At 40.5% G+C, this 18,755-nt stretch overlaps 1 protein-coding gene and 1 long non-coding RNA gene across 3 annotated transcripts in view; one reads left to right on the plus strand and one right to left on the minus strand.

The window, feature by feature from the left end:
• LOC128099124 (uncharacterized) overlaps positions 1-8,610 on the minus strand; it is a 97,628-nt gene extending 89,018 nt beyond the window's left edge. For both annotated transcript variants that reach the window (XR_008214436.1, XR_008214435.1), the window contains exons 1-2: positions 8,500-8,610; positions 3,552-3,743 (exon numbers count right to left, since the gene is read on the minus strand). This is a non-coding gene — a long non-coding RNA (uncharacterized LOC128099124). The remainder of the gene's footprint in view (positions 1-3,551; positions 3,744-8,499) is intronic.
• Tacr1 (tachykinin receptor 1) overlaps positions 1-18,755 on the plus strand; it is a 165,415-nt gene that overhangs the window by 99,477 nt on the left and 47,183 nt on the right. The gene's annotated exons all lie outside the window — the stretch shown is intronic.

Below are 18,755 nucleotides of genomic sequence, written 5' to 3' on the forward strand. Positions count from 1 at the left end.
TTCCTGTGTCATTAAGCATATCTTTACAGCATGATGTGAATATATATATGATAAATGATAGAAAGAGATACACAAACAAATGATTGTTGATTGATAGCTAAATAGGTAGATGATAGAGAGAGGGAGTACAAATATAGATAAAGAGATAATGATACATAGATAAACAGATGATAGTCAGACAGACAGACAGATAATTAACTGATGGATAGCTAGATATATGTAAATGGTGATAGTTAATGAATGGATAGCTAGGTGATAAATCAATAGGTAATAGATGGGTAGATAGATATGAAAGGTAGATGGATGAATAAACCTCAAAGAGGGCTGCCCCTAGCTACATCCCTGGGTCCCCAGGAGGACGAGCTAGGTTTCTTCTACCACTTTCTGTTGATGTTTATAATCTGCAGTAATAGAAAATTATGCCAACGCAATAATGTCACAAAAATAGGGCCTTGGGCTCATCATGAATACTAATTTGCAATTGAGTCCCGCCTTAATTAGCAGCCCAGCAGCTTGTTTGTGGCTGATATAGCAAGACAGTGACCTAGCCCAGGGAGTCCTTTAAAAGTGGATTTGATTGACAAGTGTTGAACAAATATTACATGTGTGGCCAAAAGTAACTACCAGCTAGAGGAAAAATCACCAAGAAAAGATGAAAGAATAAGGAAGAAAAAAAAACTGTCTCTGTCTAAAGCATTTCCCCTTACCACTTCAATTAGACAAAAAGAGATATACAGTATTTTTCAAAGGAATGTAGCTAAGGCTCATCTCTCTTGCCTGTGCTGTATGACTGCATGGTGGCAGTGGTCCAGGAGGCACCAGGGCAATGCCCCTAATGACAAGGGAGACGAATGAGGTAATTTTTCTCCATTGGAGGACCTACCATCAAGACTAAGAAAAAGTCTGTAATGAGGAAGAAAAATAAGAAAGACATCCAAAGCAATTTAGGCAGCTAGGGGACTTTCAATGTCATTAATTCATTTATTAATTCTGGTCATCTGCCATTTCCTGCTAATTACAGTGCTATGTACATATTTGTGCTATAGTTTGAGTAAGACATGTCTATTCTGAATTCAAGTACTCCCTGTAGCCTTCAAAGGAGATTATGTGAGAATGTAGTGTCATTGTTTATGAATTACCTGGAGCTGCTGTGGAAATGTAAGTGAACATGGATATATTAGCTAGTATAAATCTACATCTGTGACAATTCTAACTGAAGGCTATAAACATATGGCCTTGCCGGAGCTGGAGAGATGGCTCAGTAGTTAACAAGAGCACTGGCTGCTCTTGCTGAGAAGCTGGGTTTGATTCCCAGCACTCACATCACGACTTAGAATCAACCTTGATTCCAGTTCCAGGAGTCTAACGCCCTCTTCTGGCCTCTGTGAACACTGCATGCACATAGTATATGTATATATACATGCAGGCCAACATTCATATAGGTTAAAAGAATTAATCTTTTTTGAAAAGTATGACTTGTCAATATTACAGCATTTTCTCTTCTTTTAAAACCTATTATCAGAGATTAGCTAAAATTTTACATTTGTTTTCTTTACTTCCATTAATAACAGCAATTGAAAATCAATGCTTGGCAGGAAATGAAAATAGAAAAGGAAAAGGAAAAATTAGAAAATATACATCTGCAAAACTTTTGGGATTTTCTACCTTTTTTGATTACTTCAAAGAGAGAGATGTTTCTGGTTTTGTTTGTTTTTTGTTTTGTTTGCCAAGCTGCTTTGGGTTTTTTGCCCAGAAATGTAGGCATATTTGTGGTTTGCTGTTGTGTTTCTTCTCCTTCTCCATACTCACTGCATTTTAAACACAGCCCAGACCCGAGCATCATCCTCGCAATAGTTGAGAAGCTGTTAAACCAAGAAGGAAGAAGTCATTGACATTGTAGGAGAGATGGTAGGATGAAATGCAAGACTAGTGGGACCCAGGCAGTATGTGGGAAAAGAATGATGGAGGCTGGGAATAATGGGAATGGGAATAAGAGAGTAGAATGGAGGAGGAAGTGGAGGGGGCAATAACTAACACTAAGATTGTTTGGAAAATCCACATGGAAACTTACTATTTTATAAGAGGGGTGTGTGTGTGTGTGTGTGTGTGTGTGTGGTTTAAATGTAGTTGCTCTCTATGGATAATGCTCCTCCAACATGCAAGAGGTTATCAAGCAAAAAATCTCAATTCCGGGAAGGGTATACCCCTTCTGAGTTGTTCGACCTGGGTCACAGGATAGGGAGAAATCAAGTTGGTCCTGATCTGGAAGCTTTCTCTCTACTGGCCAACTTGCATAGCAACGGAAGACCCTGTGCAGGCTACTGAGGGAGAAACGTCATCAATACCTGTGAACTCTGTGAGCTATAACAAGGACTGGACTGACAAAGTATACCCATGGGTACAATAAGGGTATGGATATTCTAGGGGTCACCAACCGCTTTCTGATTGGATATACTTCAAAGTACGGAACTTGTGCCTAGAATTGTAAACCTGTCCATGAACCAATAACTCAGGAGCTCACAGGCCCCTGAGCTCTTAATCATCCTGAGCTACTATTATTTTGTTAAATGGACACAGTATTAAACTGCCCTCTAAGTCCTTATCTTTGTACCCCTAGATTAGTACAGTCCTCAGCCCTCATCAGCAGAGCTGCCTTCTGCAATGTATGTGATTAACACTGGTACAAATGACACATCCTTAGCAGCGTCTAGTTAAAAGGTCAAACCGTGAATCCAGAAGCCTTAAGATGGGATCACCAATTCGGGATTCTTTTTGGAGGATGCAGTCAGCTTCTCATGTGCCTGCCCTCAGACTGGGAAGATAAAGCTTAGACAGGCCTGGGAGCATAGTGGCCCGTCAGAGAGCAGATAAGTGCCTGCAAAGCCAGGAATAATCAAATTGGCACAGGCTGGAAAGCAGTGGGGAGGAAAACACTGACCATAAATTGTACTTAGAAGCTGGGGGTGTGGCTCAGTGAGAAAGAATGCTTGTTGTATAAACATCAGGACATAAGTTCAAATCACCAGCACCTGTGTAAAACTCCAGGCTCGGCCATGTGCATCAGCAACACCAGCGCTATGTGTGGTGGATCAAGGCAGCAAGTCGATGGGATCGACAGAGCGTGCTGGTCCCCACCCTAGCTCCAGGTTCAGTAAGGAACAGAGTGTCAATAGAATAAAGTGGATAGAGATAGATCAGGACCCCCAATGTCCTCCTCTGACTTCTGCAAATGTGTGCACAAAGACATGCACACATTATATACACAACACACTCACACAAAACACAACACACCTCCAAGCACATTCATGCTGACCACTTACATAAAATGCTTTGTGCCTTTTTAAAATGTATTTGTAGAAGTCACTGGAATGAAAAATTCTGTGCAAGGAAATCCTTTCTGTAGTACAGAACAATATGGATGGCTTTATCATGTACTATATGCATTTGGCATAACTTTATACAAACAGCTGGCAAAAAAGTCTCCAGACACAACCCATTAAGGCAATTCTATTTACACGTGTAGCTAAGAACATTCCAATTAAAGTATTCACCAAGGGGCTGGAGAAATGATTAGTTAAGAGCACTTGCTGCTCTTGCAGAGGACCAGGGTTCGATTCCCAGAATCCACACCATAGCCCACAAACATCTATAACTTCAGTTCCAGAGGATCCAGCACCCTCTTCTGGCCTCCACAGACTTTGCACACAGGTAGGGCACATAAAATCATGCAAGTAAACAAACATCTGCATAAGACAAAAGCACAAACAACTCTTTGAAATGCCAAAAACTTCAAAGCTATAGTAGAACAGCAATTCCTTGTTTCTGAGCATGACTTTTTCAAGCAAATAAGACTAGTAAGTTATCAGAAAATCTATTATTATATTTCATTAACTTAATTGCTCAAAGAGAAGCATTTTATTCATCTTCATAAATGCCAAAATGGTTTGTTAAAATGCTATTAATCTCCTAAGGAAAAATGGCTCATATCAGAAATAACCCTGAACAACAACAAAAAAAAAAAACCAAAGAGATCTTTTTCCAACAGAAACAAAACAAGACTTGTAATAATTAGGAAGGAGTCAGGGTCTGTATGAAAGCAGTGAAAAATACAGGAAGTCTAGGACCGCACTGAATGATGCATGAAAATGTTTGAGAAATGTGACTTGCAAGATTGAAAACTCAGAAAATACGTAATTGTGTCCCCTCTGTCTAATATAATTCCATAAAGGTCTGAGTTCCTCAACCAGCTCCAAAAGTAAGTTTAGGTGATTAATAAAGGGAAACTTGGATGACTTAATATATATACTATTTACAGAAAATGTTGAACAAAAATAAGTAATTTTGGTATCAACAAAATAATGTAAAAGAATGAAAAGAAGCAACTTTCTTTTCCAGATATTGAAGTACTCAGTATTAAGGACAAAGAAAACAAACAAGGAATCGTGTACACACACACACACACACACACACACACACACACACACACACCACATATGTACACACATCAATACATAATACATGTACACTTTCATACCACAAACACGTACATATCACACACACATTTAAATACCACCCACACAAATTACATACACATCACACATTCACAAACCACATCACACACACACACACACACACACACACACACACACACACACACACACACACACAGTACAGAGAAACCCAAGTATATAAAATACTACCTAAAATATATAAAATATAAAATACACTAAAGACAGCTTGGCAAGTCATAAGGCTCATTATATATTTGTTTGAAACCTGAAAAACTCAAAGTATTATGGAACTCTGCACTAAAATGAGCTTGTGGATCTCTGTGTAAGCTACTATCACCTACCTCCTCCTGGAGAAGCACAGTGTGTGTTTGTACACCGGAGCTGTGAGTATATTTAAGCCCTCTTGCTTAAAAAAAAAAAGTTAGTTTGTTTTTATAGGTAACAAGTGTGGCTTAAAAGGCAGGATGGCTAAAAGAGTAGGCCGGAGAGGTTTCTCACTGTCTCTCTCCCTTTCTCCAACACCCACTCACTCCCTTGTGCACAACCACTGTTCCCAGTCTCCTGTGATCCTTCCAGGGTTTCCTTCTGACATCTAACAAAGACAGACATATGTTCTAATTTTGCTGTTTCTTAACACAAAGTATATCACACAAGCTATTCTTGCTGTTATCTGCTGTAGCAAGCCTTCTCACTGCTTCTGTACAGCTGCACGATATGCTTTTGTGTGCAAACCCCATCATGAGCTTAGGGAATACACTGCTGACTCATAGCAGGAGTGTTCCTGGGGTTTTGCTGCCTTTAATCATACTGCAGTTCATACTTTCCACTGTGATACATTGTAAGACTGATCACTTTGCTTAAATCTTGTGTTTCCTAAATTTATTTGACCGCAGATTGTTTTGTTAACTCTGTTAGCATCCTACAGGGATATTATTCTTAAGACATACTTTGAAAAAAATTCCAGGTTAAACATAAAGCCAGATCTCCTGCTAGCAAATTAAAACCTATATATCTTCCAAATAAGATGGGATAGAGTAGAGGCTCTCGCAGCATAGTGCCCAAGGCTAGAGCCAAAAATGAAACAGAGTGCTGGTTCTGATATAATTATAGACACAAATACAGATGGAAATCTGTAGCTAGAAGACAGATGCTAGATAGATAGATAGATAGATAGATAGATATAGATGATAGATATTAAATCTTATACATCAAGAAATTTAAGATAACATTTTCAAAAATAGAAGAAAATGTAAATATGAAATAAACTATTAATATAAATAAGATGGAAGAGTTGTAGCGAATTAATAGCAATAAATCAAGACCCTTAAAGCCTACATCTTGTGAAAGAATATAAAAATATATATTCCAAAAATGGAGACAATTTTCTGTTCATTTGATCGGCTCACACTGAACTTAATGAAACTACTAAGTATGAACGAGTTTCTGGGGCAGGTGAGAGCTGTTTGCAGAAAGATGGTTGGTCAGGGTCAGTATGTATCAAGGTCTCTAAATACGTGCTTGATTTGAGTCAACAATTGCACTCTTAGGAATTCTTGGTTTTTTAATTTTATGTGTATGGATGTTTTGCCTGCGTGTATGTCTGTGTACCATGTGTCCACCTTGTGACTGCAGAAGCCAGAAGAGGGCACCAGATCCCCTGGAGTTACAGGGGATTCAGAGTCACTTTGTGAATGCTGGGAATCAAACCCAGGTTCTCTGGAAGAGCAGCCAGGGCTCTGAACCACTGAACTACGCCTCCAGCCCACCCCCCTTAGAAATTAAGGGTAAAAAATGTGTACACAAGTCCTTGGTGTCATGATGATTAATTAGGTTGTAAATTAGAAACAAATATCCAACAATTATAAACTGGTCAAATAAGTAAGGAAAATGAGGCTTTTGTTTGCAATGTTATTGTGCAAACATATGAACATGGAAATGCACTTACGACATTCTGATCATAAATATTAAACAGGCTTCTAAGTAACACACATAGTTATGTCTATGCATAAGTCTTATTAAGCCACATGTGTACTCACAGGTTTCACAGGGAAAAGGTTGAATAAAAACAAGTTTAATGCTCAATAATTTTTTTAAGTCTTTGAGGCTGGGTAGTTAAGAATGCTACTGCTCTTGCAAAGTGTCTAGGTTTGGTTCCCAGTGCCCACATCAGGTGGCATATAACTGCTTCTAACTCCAGCTCTAGGGGATCTGATGCCCTGTTCTGGACTCCACAGGCATCTGCATTCACATGTGCACAGACACACACACACACACACACACACACACACACACACACACACACACAGAAAACACATATGCATAATTTGAGATGAAGTAAATCTTCTGGCCTCTGCAGCCACCAGGTGTACACATGCTCAATGTTTTGAATGTAAGAATTGGGAAGAGAAGGGAATCTGTGGTTGGTATGTAAAATGAATAGAAAATGTCTTAATAATATAAATAAATAAATAAATAAATAAATAAATAAATAAATAAATAAATAAAATGAGAATTTTAAAAAAAAGAATTTTGGTTTTGTTTCCCTGCAATCTTAATCCATGCCGATTATAAATCATTTCATCTACAACATTTTTAAAAACTTTATTGATCATTGTGTGTGCATTACAACCCACATGTGGAGGGCAAAGGACAACTTTCTGGAGTCCATTCTCTCTCTCCACGGTGGCTTCCAGGGATCCAGCTCAGGTCACAGGCTTCTGTGGAAAGCTCTTCCCCTTTCAGAGCTATCTTGCCTGCCCTGTGAAGGGGAATCTTGATCATCAACCTGATGAGATGCAGAACACCATGGAAACACACCTGAGGGTATGCTCTGGTGTTTCTGTCTAATAATAAGGGCCTTCACTTTTAGAATAAAACTATTGTCCCATGAGAATAAAAGATACCATAAGATGAATATCTTGAATCTGGAAAATAGAACCAAAAAGTTTTTTTTTTTTTCCTGAATTCTCAAGACATGGTTTTCTGCTGTTTTATTTTTGTGAAGAAATCTGACACGTCTAATTTTTTCTGCTTCAGATAATTTGTAATTTCTACCTCCATGAATTTAAGATTTTTCTCTATTATATATATTTTTACATATTATATATGTGCCATAAAATATGTTTAGAGATTTTATTGTATGTATATATTATATTTTTCTGTCATTGCAAAGGCCTTCCAATCTGCAGCCAGAGCTCTAATTAGGAGAGATTTCCTTCTAACTATCTAACTTCTGTGACTATCTGCCCCTCTCCTGCTTTCCTTCCAAGGTAGTAGTTAGTGTGTGTCCCTCGCCATGTTACTCATCTCAATCAATTTTTTCCCATTGTTTTTCAAGTTTCCAAATGAACTCACAAGCATTTCTGATGAACCCATAAGATCAGGAGATTATCTGTTGCTCACTGCCTCTGTGCACTGGAGTTCTGGCAGCCTGTTTGCATTTGAAAGCTGTATTTGCTGCCCTTTCATGGCTGTCAAGGCCTCTCAAATGTTGTTTTAGAAACAAACAAGGGCTTACTTTAAATTTCCATCTGCCCCTTGAAATAAGATCTTTCACAAAGAGACACTGACTTTTCCCCCAGATTGGTTCCTGCACGTGTCTGCCAAACACCCCTCCATTGAAGCTTTTGGGTCATCTTTGTTCAGTGGAGTCTAGGAATGGGGAGCTACAGTGGATTAAAATTGGAGAAGTCCGTGCTCAGAGCTTCCGGTCCTAGATGAAGAGAGAGTGAACCAGCTTGGCTGCCCTGTGGGTTCAGCCCTACCGCTGCTTACACAGGGATAGTCGAAGCCTTGCCCATTGATGTTTCCACCTCTTCCAGCTAACAGCAACTGGCCATCCATCCCTAAGCTGTTAGTTCCCTATTCGGATATCTACTGTACATCCCCAAACTGCTAAAAAGCATAAGGTATGACGGCACTCACTCTCTCAGCTCTGCCTCAGCTCCACCTTGCAGCCTCTGTACTGGAGCAGGCTCCTTTAACTTACCTCAAATGACTTGCTCTTCTAGCTGGTCAGCCTTCCCTCAGCCAGGTCCCAGCAGCTCACACTCTGAAGAACTTGGTTCTATCCAGTGGGTGGCACCTTGCAAGCATTTCCAGAGCTAAAATGAATATCGACATTTCTCTGATCACTGAAGGGACTAATTCGGACAGAAAGAACTAACTATATTGGGCTTAAACTAGAGCATGACCTTCACGTTTTGAAGTGATTGCTTTTACATTTCCAAATAGCAGCATAGCAAAGTAACTTACTTTAAGAACATCTATTTCACCTAGCACTGTATTGGCTCCAATAGTGTTCGAAATTATATGTTCCTGGGAATACAACCAGATGATTTTATTCCCAGGTTTTAGTGGAGATCCTTCCGGCTTACACCTCACGTTGTGCTGCAGAGGCTGGGAAGATTTACAGTATGGAATAACACTGACTCATTCACTGTCTTGCTTTTCTACCTCTGCCTTCTGTTCTTCTCCAGGAAGTTTGTGGTTATTGGGCTCACAGCTAAGCTCAGTGTTGGAAACTTTTCTGAGAAAACCGTTTCTCAGTAGCCATGTATTACATGGTTGTAAGGATACCTGATTTGATGGATAATTTTATCAAAATATGGGCTGGGGCTACAGCTCAGTTTGTAGAGTTCTTGCATGAAACCCTGGGTTTGGTCCCTGGCACCACAAAACTCAGTCCCGAGGTGCATCACTGTAACACCAGAACTTGGGAGGTAGAGGCAGGAGGATCAGAAATTCTAGGCCATTTCCTCTTGGCTACATAACAAATTTGAGGCCAGCCTGTGATACAAAAGACCTGTCTCAATTTCTTTTTATTTTATCAAAGATATGTCAGCATTTAAGACAAGTGTATCCCACCTCCCCATTATGGTGATATTTTATTTGTACTGAAATGTGATTTTATTTGTATGTTAATAAATAAGGTTGCCTGGGGGTCAGAGCTAATAGCAAGCCATAGCAGAAGTCTGGCAGTGGTAGCACACGCCCTTAATCCCGATCACATGGCAGGCAGATCTCTGTGTGTTCAAGGATACCACCAGCATGGAGACACACACCTTTAATCTCAATACCAACCATAGAAGACCTGGAGGTCTGTATAGATGGGCAGTGACGAGGACGTCATGTGGTTGGGTTTACAACCAATGAGAAGGCAGAACAAAAAGTCTATAAAAAGACAGAGACACAGGAAGGAGCTCTCTTGCTGAGGAGGACAGCAGCGGCAGTGAAGGGTAAGGTTTTTAGCGCTTAGCTATTACTCTGACCTCTTGGGCTTTCATCTCTGCATTGGTTCTGTGTTTCTTATTTAACAAGATGGTTACATCTACACCCCATGACTGAAAGTTGTTGTCTTTCCATCTCTGTGTCACTTGGGTAAACCTACGTTGGTCCTGCTTTGTGCATTCAATATGCTGATGACTAGTTGTATTAAAAATAATATCTATACCAGTACTGAAAGGTGGTAGTTTGGTGCTAGAATATGGCATTAGAAACTGGTATTTGAACACTGACACCAGAAATCAAGATCTGAGAGGCTGGAGAGATGGTTCACTTGTTAAGAGCACATGCTGCTCTTCCAGAGGACCCAAGCTGGGTTCTCAGCACCATGGCAGGCGGCTCATTACCACCTGTAAGTAAGCTCCAGGAAGCCAATGCTGTCTTCTGGCCTCTTGGAGCATTTGCACACACACACACACCCTTAAAAATAAAATATGTATTTTTAAAAGAAGTCAGGATTTAAGTTCTAAGCATATTGCTGTTATTTTGCCTGACTCTGGGTCTCGGGTTTCCTCTCCAATGTGGTAAGCACTGACAAGTGGAACCCACACAAACAAAAGCTCCTTAGGTTCTTAAGTAATATTTGTAGTAGTAGTTTCTCGTGGGCCACTAGCCCACAAATAATGACACAGAGACTTATTACTAATTATGAAACCTTGGCCTATAGTTTAGGCATTGACCCATTTATATTAATCCACGTTCTATCATGTGGCACTACCTCCCTTCCATTTTGCACCTCCTGTTTCCTCTCCTTGTCTCCTGGCATCACCTGTGTGCCTAGATTCCTCCTCCTACTTCCCCTTTCTCCCTCAGGAAGTCCCACCCATACCTCCTGCCTAGCTATTGGCCATTTAGCTTTTTATTACATCAATCACAGCAATACCTCTTCATCCAGTGTACAAATATTTATTAATGAAAACAGATCCTGACACAAACCTGCTGATATCAACTGTTACAGCCCTGCTGTCTCAAGAATGTTTTCTATCCCACTTTAAAATGGCATAATCAACAACTGGCTCTCTCCTGTGTACACTAATCATGACCAGTTACTAGTTCGGTGGCCTTCTTATTTTTAAACTCTCGGTTTTGATTTGTTTTTCTTTGTCTCAGAACATACCTTTCGGTAGTTTATTTACTCCACACTTAAAAAAATGATTCCTTGTGTATTTGAGACTATGTCTCTCTTCTATATAAATGCAAATGGCCACTTGACTGGGTATAGATTATGGAAATGTGTTTTTGTTTAAGCTCCACGGAGATTGCTTTTTTGTTGTTGGAAGCCAAATTTATCTCTTCTTTTATAACTAAACCTGAAATCTGTGCCCCTCAACACTTACAGTATTATATGTTAATCTAGAAAAGCAAAATGGGTTTGAAATATTAAGTCTTCCATAGCCAAAAACACACATTCAGTTTTCAGGCCAAGATATGCCTTAGCCTTTAACAATTTTAGTTAAATTTCTTTTGGCTACACATAATAGAAAGTCACTTTGGATTGGAAAATGAAACTTTAATTGAGAAAATGACCCTATCAGATTGGCCTAAGGGTAAGCCTGTGGTACACTTTCTTCATTGATGATTGGTGCGGGAAGGTCTAGTTCATTGGGCTGTGCCATCCCTGGGCTGGTGGTCCTAGGTGCTGTAAGAAAGCAGGTTGAGCAAGACACGGGGAGCAAGTCAGTAAACAGCACTCCTCCATGTCCGCTACTTCTGCCTTGAGTTCCTGCCCTGACTTTCTTCCATGATGGACCTGTGAGTTGGGTGCTGGAACAAATCCTTTTCTCTTCAAGTTGCTTTTGGTCATGATGTTTTATCACAGCAATAGAACCCCTAACTAAGATATTTAGTGATTTTTTTAAAAAATAGCTATTCAATATGACCCAAACGCAAAAAGACAAAAAACATAGGTTCTGTCTCGTATGTGATCCTAACCTGTAACATATGCATGTGGTACCTAAAATTCTTTCCCTTGGGGAGAGACACAAACAGTGTCTCCCCTCCTTCCGAGGCCCCAAACCACAAGCCAAGTAGTGTGTAAATACGGGTAAACTCCAAAAACCTTAAAGGAAAACTGAAAGAGTAAAAGTGGGAGGTGAGGAAGATTGCAGGTGGACAGAAGGACACATGGAAGAGGAAAGGAGATTGGAGGGGATTATAAGAGGAATTAGGAGGCCCAGAGGGGTGGGAGAATGAGAAGGAAACAGAATCTAATAAAACATATCTTGTTCAAAAATGCCACAATGAAGCCGAGTGGTGGTGGTGGCGCACCCTTTTAATTCCAGCACTCGGGATCTCTGTGAGTTCAAAGCCAGCCTGGTCTACAGAGCGAGCTCCAGGACAGGTACCAAAGCTACACAGAGAAACCCTGTCTCGAAAAATCCCCCCCCCTCCAAAAAAATGCCACAATGATACCTAATACCTCATGTAATAATTTGCCAAATACAAAAATTAAAACAAACAAACAAAAACCCCAGCTATTCATTTAGGGAATGATTATGAGGGATCTAGGTTTGTGCTGGTTCAGCTCAATTCTGTGGGAACATGCCTGTATTAAGCCATGAGTTTTCTGAATAAGAAGCCCTATGCGGGCATGAGGCTCTTAGAGGACTGCCAAGCAAGGTGGCGTGAATGAGTGGGCCTCGTGCCCGTCACCGTGTTCCTTCAGGTGGTGTCTGGATCCCAAAGCAGCGGGTGATCCCCGGCGGCACCAGAGCTCTCAAAACCTCTGCTCGTTTTACAAATGTTAGCAAGGCACAGGCCAAGAAAACCAGATAATACGTACACGTCATTGTTTTCGGTCGCTAAAGGGAACCTGAAATTTATATCTCAGATGGAATTCCAGAATTGTCGTGATTTTCCCAACATGAGTCAAGAGCTCATTTCCAGAGGGATCTAGAGTACGGTCACCACTCCTCTGAGCCTCAGGCTCCTGGTCTGAAAACTGGTAGTAAATACCTGCACCGTGGATTATTATGAGACTGGATGAGATGGTGTGTGTGTGTGTGTGTGTGTGTGTGTGTGTGTGTGTGTGTGTGTGTGTGCATGTGCATGTGCATGAGTGCAGATGTAAGTGTGGGTAGAGTCTAAACTTTAGAAGGGAGACCAAGAGAGGGAAATATTGGGTGATGAGAAAGGACAGAATGCAGGGAAGAAGACATATAGGCTATGAAAGAAGATAAAGAAGATGTAAAGCTAAGGTTTTTATAGATGAAGTCAACTTTGTGGGTGCTGAAGTAGCAAAAACGATTTCGGTGTCCACAGGACCTAGCATATGCCATTTCTTTGAGGCAGTAACTGTGAAAGTTGGACTTTCATTTTAATTCCATTGACCATTAGTGCAACAGGAATCGGACATGACTCTCATTGAATGCATTTATCATACTGACTCACTCAGAGGAAGAACTTTTTTAAAATTTTGTTCTGAGAGAAGAGGTTTTAGAGTTTGAAATTTTCCCTTCTTTCCTGTTTAAAACTATATCAAATCATTCCGTTATAGGGTTATTTAACATGCAAACTGTACTGCTATAGATAAAGTATGGTTTCAAAAATATACACATTAAGCTGGGTGTTTTGATGCATGGCAATTGAGGGGCAGAAGCCGGTGGATCTCTATGAGTTTTAGGCCAGCCTGGTCTACACAGGGAATTCCAGCCCATCTAAGGCTATATAGTGAAAACTTGTCTCAAAATTTAATATATATATATATATATATATATGTATATACTAATATTTGTCATATTAATACATATAACTTTGTATAATATATAATTATATAGTAATTAATCATAATATATATATATACATATATATATATATATAAATCCCTGAGCATAATACCTAGTACACAATAGTCATGCATTTAATTTTTAATTTATTTTATATACTGTTGTTGCTGCTGTTGTTGAATTCCTTGAAGTATCATTAATACAAGGACTTACAAAAATGATACTTAAGCCAGATACGGTAACTCAGCGCTTATAATCCCAGCACTTCAGGAGGCTGAGGCAGGAAGATTACAAATTTGAATCCAGCCTGGGCTACATAGTAAAACCCTGTCAGTGTGTAGTCTGGTGGTAAAGGCTTTGTCTAGCATCTGTGAACCCTGAATGTACCACCCAGCACCGAAAACACACAGAACACAATAAAGCTACAACTGCAGCACAATGGCTGATCGCTTTGTGTCTGCCATCTTGATATCGTTGATAAAATCTGGTTATTGGTAGATAGTAGGTAGGCTCTCTTGAGAGTCTCACTCCTACCTCTACTGTATTTCTTACATTCACTTTCAGTTTTCTAAAATATCCTGAAAAGACTCAATTTATCCTCTGCCTGATTAAACTGAGTTTCCTTTTTTGTCCAATATGTTATTCATCATTTTTTTTAATTTAGCAATCATATTGATCTCCATGGTTGGCTAGGTATAGATACTGGAATTCATTTAATGGCAATTGCCTTTTGTTAAGGAAAATCTGATGGTCATGTGCATGCTTACGCACATGAATTAGCTATTTCAACAGTATTCTTTTTCTCTCCTTTCTTTAATCTGGTTAGGGAAATACATATTCACATCATCAAAGATGTTCAGTAAGTTTGCAGTTGCATTATTGTCATAAATTCTCCTAGAAAATACTCATGAACCTATAGCAAGTACTATGCTGGACGTAGAACAATGGCCAAGATGCCATCTGTGCAGGTTTGAATAAGAGTAGCCAACATAGGTTCATGTATGTGAATGTTTGCTTCCAGTTGGTGGATTGTTCTAGAAAGATTAGGAGGTGTGCCCTTGTTGGAGAAGGTGTGTCACTAGGGGTGGGCTTTAAGGTTTCAAAAGTCCATGCTAGGCTCTCTCTGTCTCTCTCTCTGTCTCTCTCTCTGTCTCTGTCTCTCTGTCTCTCTGTCTCTCTCTCTCTCTCTCTCTCTCTCTCTCTCTCTCTCTCTCTCTCTCTCTCTCTCCTGCATGTAGATCAAGATGTAAAGCTCTTAGATAATGCTCCAGCACCATGCCTGCCTACTGGCCACCATGCTCTCTACCATGATGATCATGGACTAACCCTCTAAAATTGTAAGCAAGCCTCCAGCTAAATGCTTTGTTTTATAAGTTGCCTCAGCCCTGGTATTTCATCACAGCACCAGAATAGTAGCTAAGATACTCTCTTTACCATCAAGGCTCATAAAATTTACAGGGCAAAACAATAAAAACATACTGCAGAGTCAATGGGTGATACATCAAGAATAAGTCCATAGTTCCAAAGAGTACAAAGAGAGAGTGCTCCTTACCACGGGATCATGAAATGTGTCAGACAGGTGACCAGTTGACTCATAGCATATGGGGGAGGAGGACCAAGAAGTGTTCAGCGGAAGGATGAATTCTAAGTAGAGATGGCTTAGAAGAAAGATGCTAGGTGATGTTTAAGAAACTAAAATTTAAAAGTAATAATAGCTAATGGTCACTAAGCACCATGGCAGTTAATCCTTCTTGTCAACCTAATGGGATTAGGAAATACCCAGGGCATTAGTGAGCCCCACCTTCACCAGAAATGAATGACAAGACAGGATGAGCTTCCTGAATTTGAGCTGCACCATCTCATGGACCATGGTCATGAATTGAGTTAAAGTGGAGAAAGGAGAAAGCCGGTTGAGTAACAACACTTCCCCTTTCTCTGCTTCCTGCTCTTCCCAGATGAGGAATGTTCATGGTCCCAACAGGATGAACCCAGACACCTCCAACATCATGCTTTCTATGCCATGATAAAATATTCCCTCAAACTAGGAGCCACACCATTCCCCCCTTAAGTAGCTTCTTGTCATGTTTTGTCACAGCACAGTAAAAAATAACTAATGCAAGCACCTCTAGAGGTCCAGGCACTCTAACAAGAAGTAGACCTGCATAACTTCTGTTCTATTTTGTTCTGTTGTGTGATTAAAAAAACAAAACAAAAGAAAAAAACATTCAAAGCAAAAGAAACTTAAGAAGGAAAGTGCTTGTTTTGGCTTACAACTCCCAGGTCACATGCCATCATGAGGGAAGTTGAGGCAGGAACTAAAGTTGAAGCCATAAAGGAATGCTATTTTCTGGTTCATTGGCTTATTGGCTTGTATTCAACTGCCTTTCTTATGCAGTCCAGGACCATCTGCCCAGGGATGGCACTGCCCACAGTGGGGTGAGGCCTCCCACATCAATTATCAATCAATTACAATCTCTCACAGATATGCACACAGGCCAATAGGATCAAGGCAATTATTCAATTTGAACTTTCCTCTTCCTAGATGACTCTAGGCTGTGTCAAGTTGACAAACTGAAAATAAATAAAAATGAACCAAATACATACATGTCTGCAAAAACAATTGAAGAAAGAAGCCATGAATTTGAAGGATGGGTAGGAGTACATGGGAGGTTTTAGAGAGAGGACAGGGAAGGGAGAAATGGTGTAATTAAAATAATATATACTGATCTTATATATTATATATGTATGTGAATATATAGAGAGAGAAAAAATAAAACACAAGACAACCTCTTTACATGACCTCAGGTACTCAGCAGTGTAGATCCCCAATTACAAAAATAGATTTTGAAGCAAGTAGACTTGGGAGCTCATTCAGTGTGGTCACATGGAATGTGTCAATATCTGTGGTGGGTAGGTGAGGCATGATAGGAATAAGTAAAGAAATTCCAAGCTGGAGATCGTTAAGACTACCATAGCTGTAGCACGAATTATTAAAAGGTCTTATTAATAAAAACAAACTGGGGATCCAGATACTGGGGTGAACACTGAAAGATCAGAGAAACAGAACAAGCCATAGTTAACTTCACCTTGCCAACTTCTCAGCTGATCGTGTTTCCTCAAACTGGAAGCCTCTGAGTCCTCACTCGAATGGATCTCAGCTGAACTACTGCTCAAAAGCCTAAAAGCTTAAAAAGCTTAGTTCCTGGTCCTCACGCCTTATATACCTTTCTGCTTCCTGCCATCACTTTCTGAGATTAAAGGTGTGTGTCACCATGCCTGGCGGTTTCCAGTGTGGCCTTGAACTCACAGAGATCTGGATGGATCTCTGCCTCCCAGGTGATAGGATTAAAGGTGTGTGTACCACCATTTTCTGGCCTCTATGTCTGTCTAGTGGCTGTTCTGTTCTCTGACCCCAGATAAGTTTATTAGGGTGCACAGTATATTGGGGAACACAATATCACCACAGAAAGCCCCACCACACATGGGAGAAATGGCCTTTGTTTGGGAGAAATAGAAATGTAAGTGCTCAGGACAAAAAGTCACAAGGAAGGGAAACTTCCTACTCATTTCTGGGGGTGAAAAGCCAGAAATACTTGAACTCTCAACCTTGAGGTCCACGGCCTCAATGAGTGCCCTACCCAGTAGACATGAGTGGAGCTCATGAGCGAGGCCTGAGATAAGGACACATAAACCTGAGCCATGAATTCACAGATGGATTTTTAACCTTGGAGACAGTCAAGTCACTTTGAGGGAACTCACTGAAGGAAGTAAAAAAAGGAACATTAAGATTCAGCAAAAGGACTGTCAGTCAGGAAGGAGGGAAGCTGAGATGTGTATCCCAGGGACACAGAATCCAATATGTCAGTCAAGCTGGCAGTATGACCTTTCCCAGCACAGGAGATAACATGTGCCTGGTTGGAATCATTCTGGCTGAGGTCTGTGTCATGCAAGCCTTGGAGAGGAAGATGGGGTGAGGAAATTGGAGGTTTCTGCAAAGTAATGATTAGGACAAGAAAGGAAGCTACAGGCTGAGTGTCACTCACTAAAAGTGCTTAGGACCAGAGATGATGCATGCAGATTTCTGAATTATTTTCAATTTTGGCATATTTGCATATATATAATGTCATATCTTGGAGATGGAAATCCTGGGCTGGTGATCATATTTCATGTATAATCTCAACTCATGTAGCCTAAAGACAATTTTATGTCGCAGTTTTGATAATATTATGCACGGAACAAAGTTCCATGATAAGGAATTTTCTATTTCTGGTATTAGAAAATTTCAGATCCGGAAGAACTCAGATTGGGGGATTTGGTATGCTCTCCCTGAACCTGAAAGGGTTAAAGGGTAGAAAAAGAGTAGCAGGTTCAAGGACATGGATCCTCAGCGACAGGCTGTGATAGAGGAGTGTAGCTAGAGTTTTCCTGCCTGGCCCACAGTCAGGACAAATCTCTCTCACCCGCCAGTCCCACAGCCACTCAGACCCAACCAAGTAAACACAGAGAATTATATTGCTTACAAACTGTATGGCCGTGGCAGGCTTCTTGCTAACTGTTCTTATATCTTAAATTAATCCATTTCTATAAATCTATACCTTGCCACGTGGCTCATGGCTTACCAGCGTCTTCACATGCTGCTTGTCATGGTGGCGGCTGGCAGTGACTCTCCCACTCAGTCTTCCACTTCCCAGAATTCTCCTCTCTCCTTGTCCCGCCTATACTTCCTGCCTAGCCACTGGCCAGTCAGTGTTTTGTTTATACAGAACGATATCCACAACAGAGGAGTTCTGGGGCAGATGAGTTGAGGGGGGATGTGAACTTCACATGGGCATTAGTTTCCCTGATGCTGTGATAAAACACTCTGACAGAGGCAACTTAAGGGAGGAAGGGTTTTATTTGGCTCACGGTTCCAGGTTACAGTCCACCACTGCAGGAAAGTCAAGTCGGCAGCCGGTCACACCACATCCACAGTCCAGGGCCAAGAGCAGTAAATTAATGCATGCTTGCTGGTGCTCCACCTGCTTCCTTCTCTCTTACACAATCCAATATCCCTTCCACCAGGAATGCTGCCACCCACTAGCAGTCTTCCCACTGATAAAGATAAACCCACAGACATGCACACAGGCTAACCTATTCTAGATAGTCCTTCATTGAGACTTTATTCCCAGACAATTCTAGACTGTATCAAGTTGACAGTTTAGACTATTGTCCCAAATGTGTAGTAGTTTGCTTTTGT

The sequence above is a fragment of the Peromyscus californicus genome, unplaced genomic scaffold (genome assembly GCF_007827085.1).
Source record: "Peromyscus californicus insignis strain IS unplaced genomic scaffold, ASM782708v3 Scaffold_6__1_contigs__length_162567912, whole genome shotgun sequence".
NCBI classification, from domain to species: domain Eukaryota; kingdom Metazoa; phylum Chordata; class Mammalia; order Rodentia; family Cricetidae; genus Peromyscus; species Peromyscus californicus.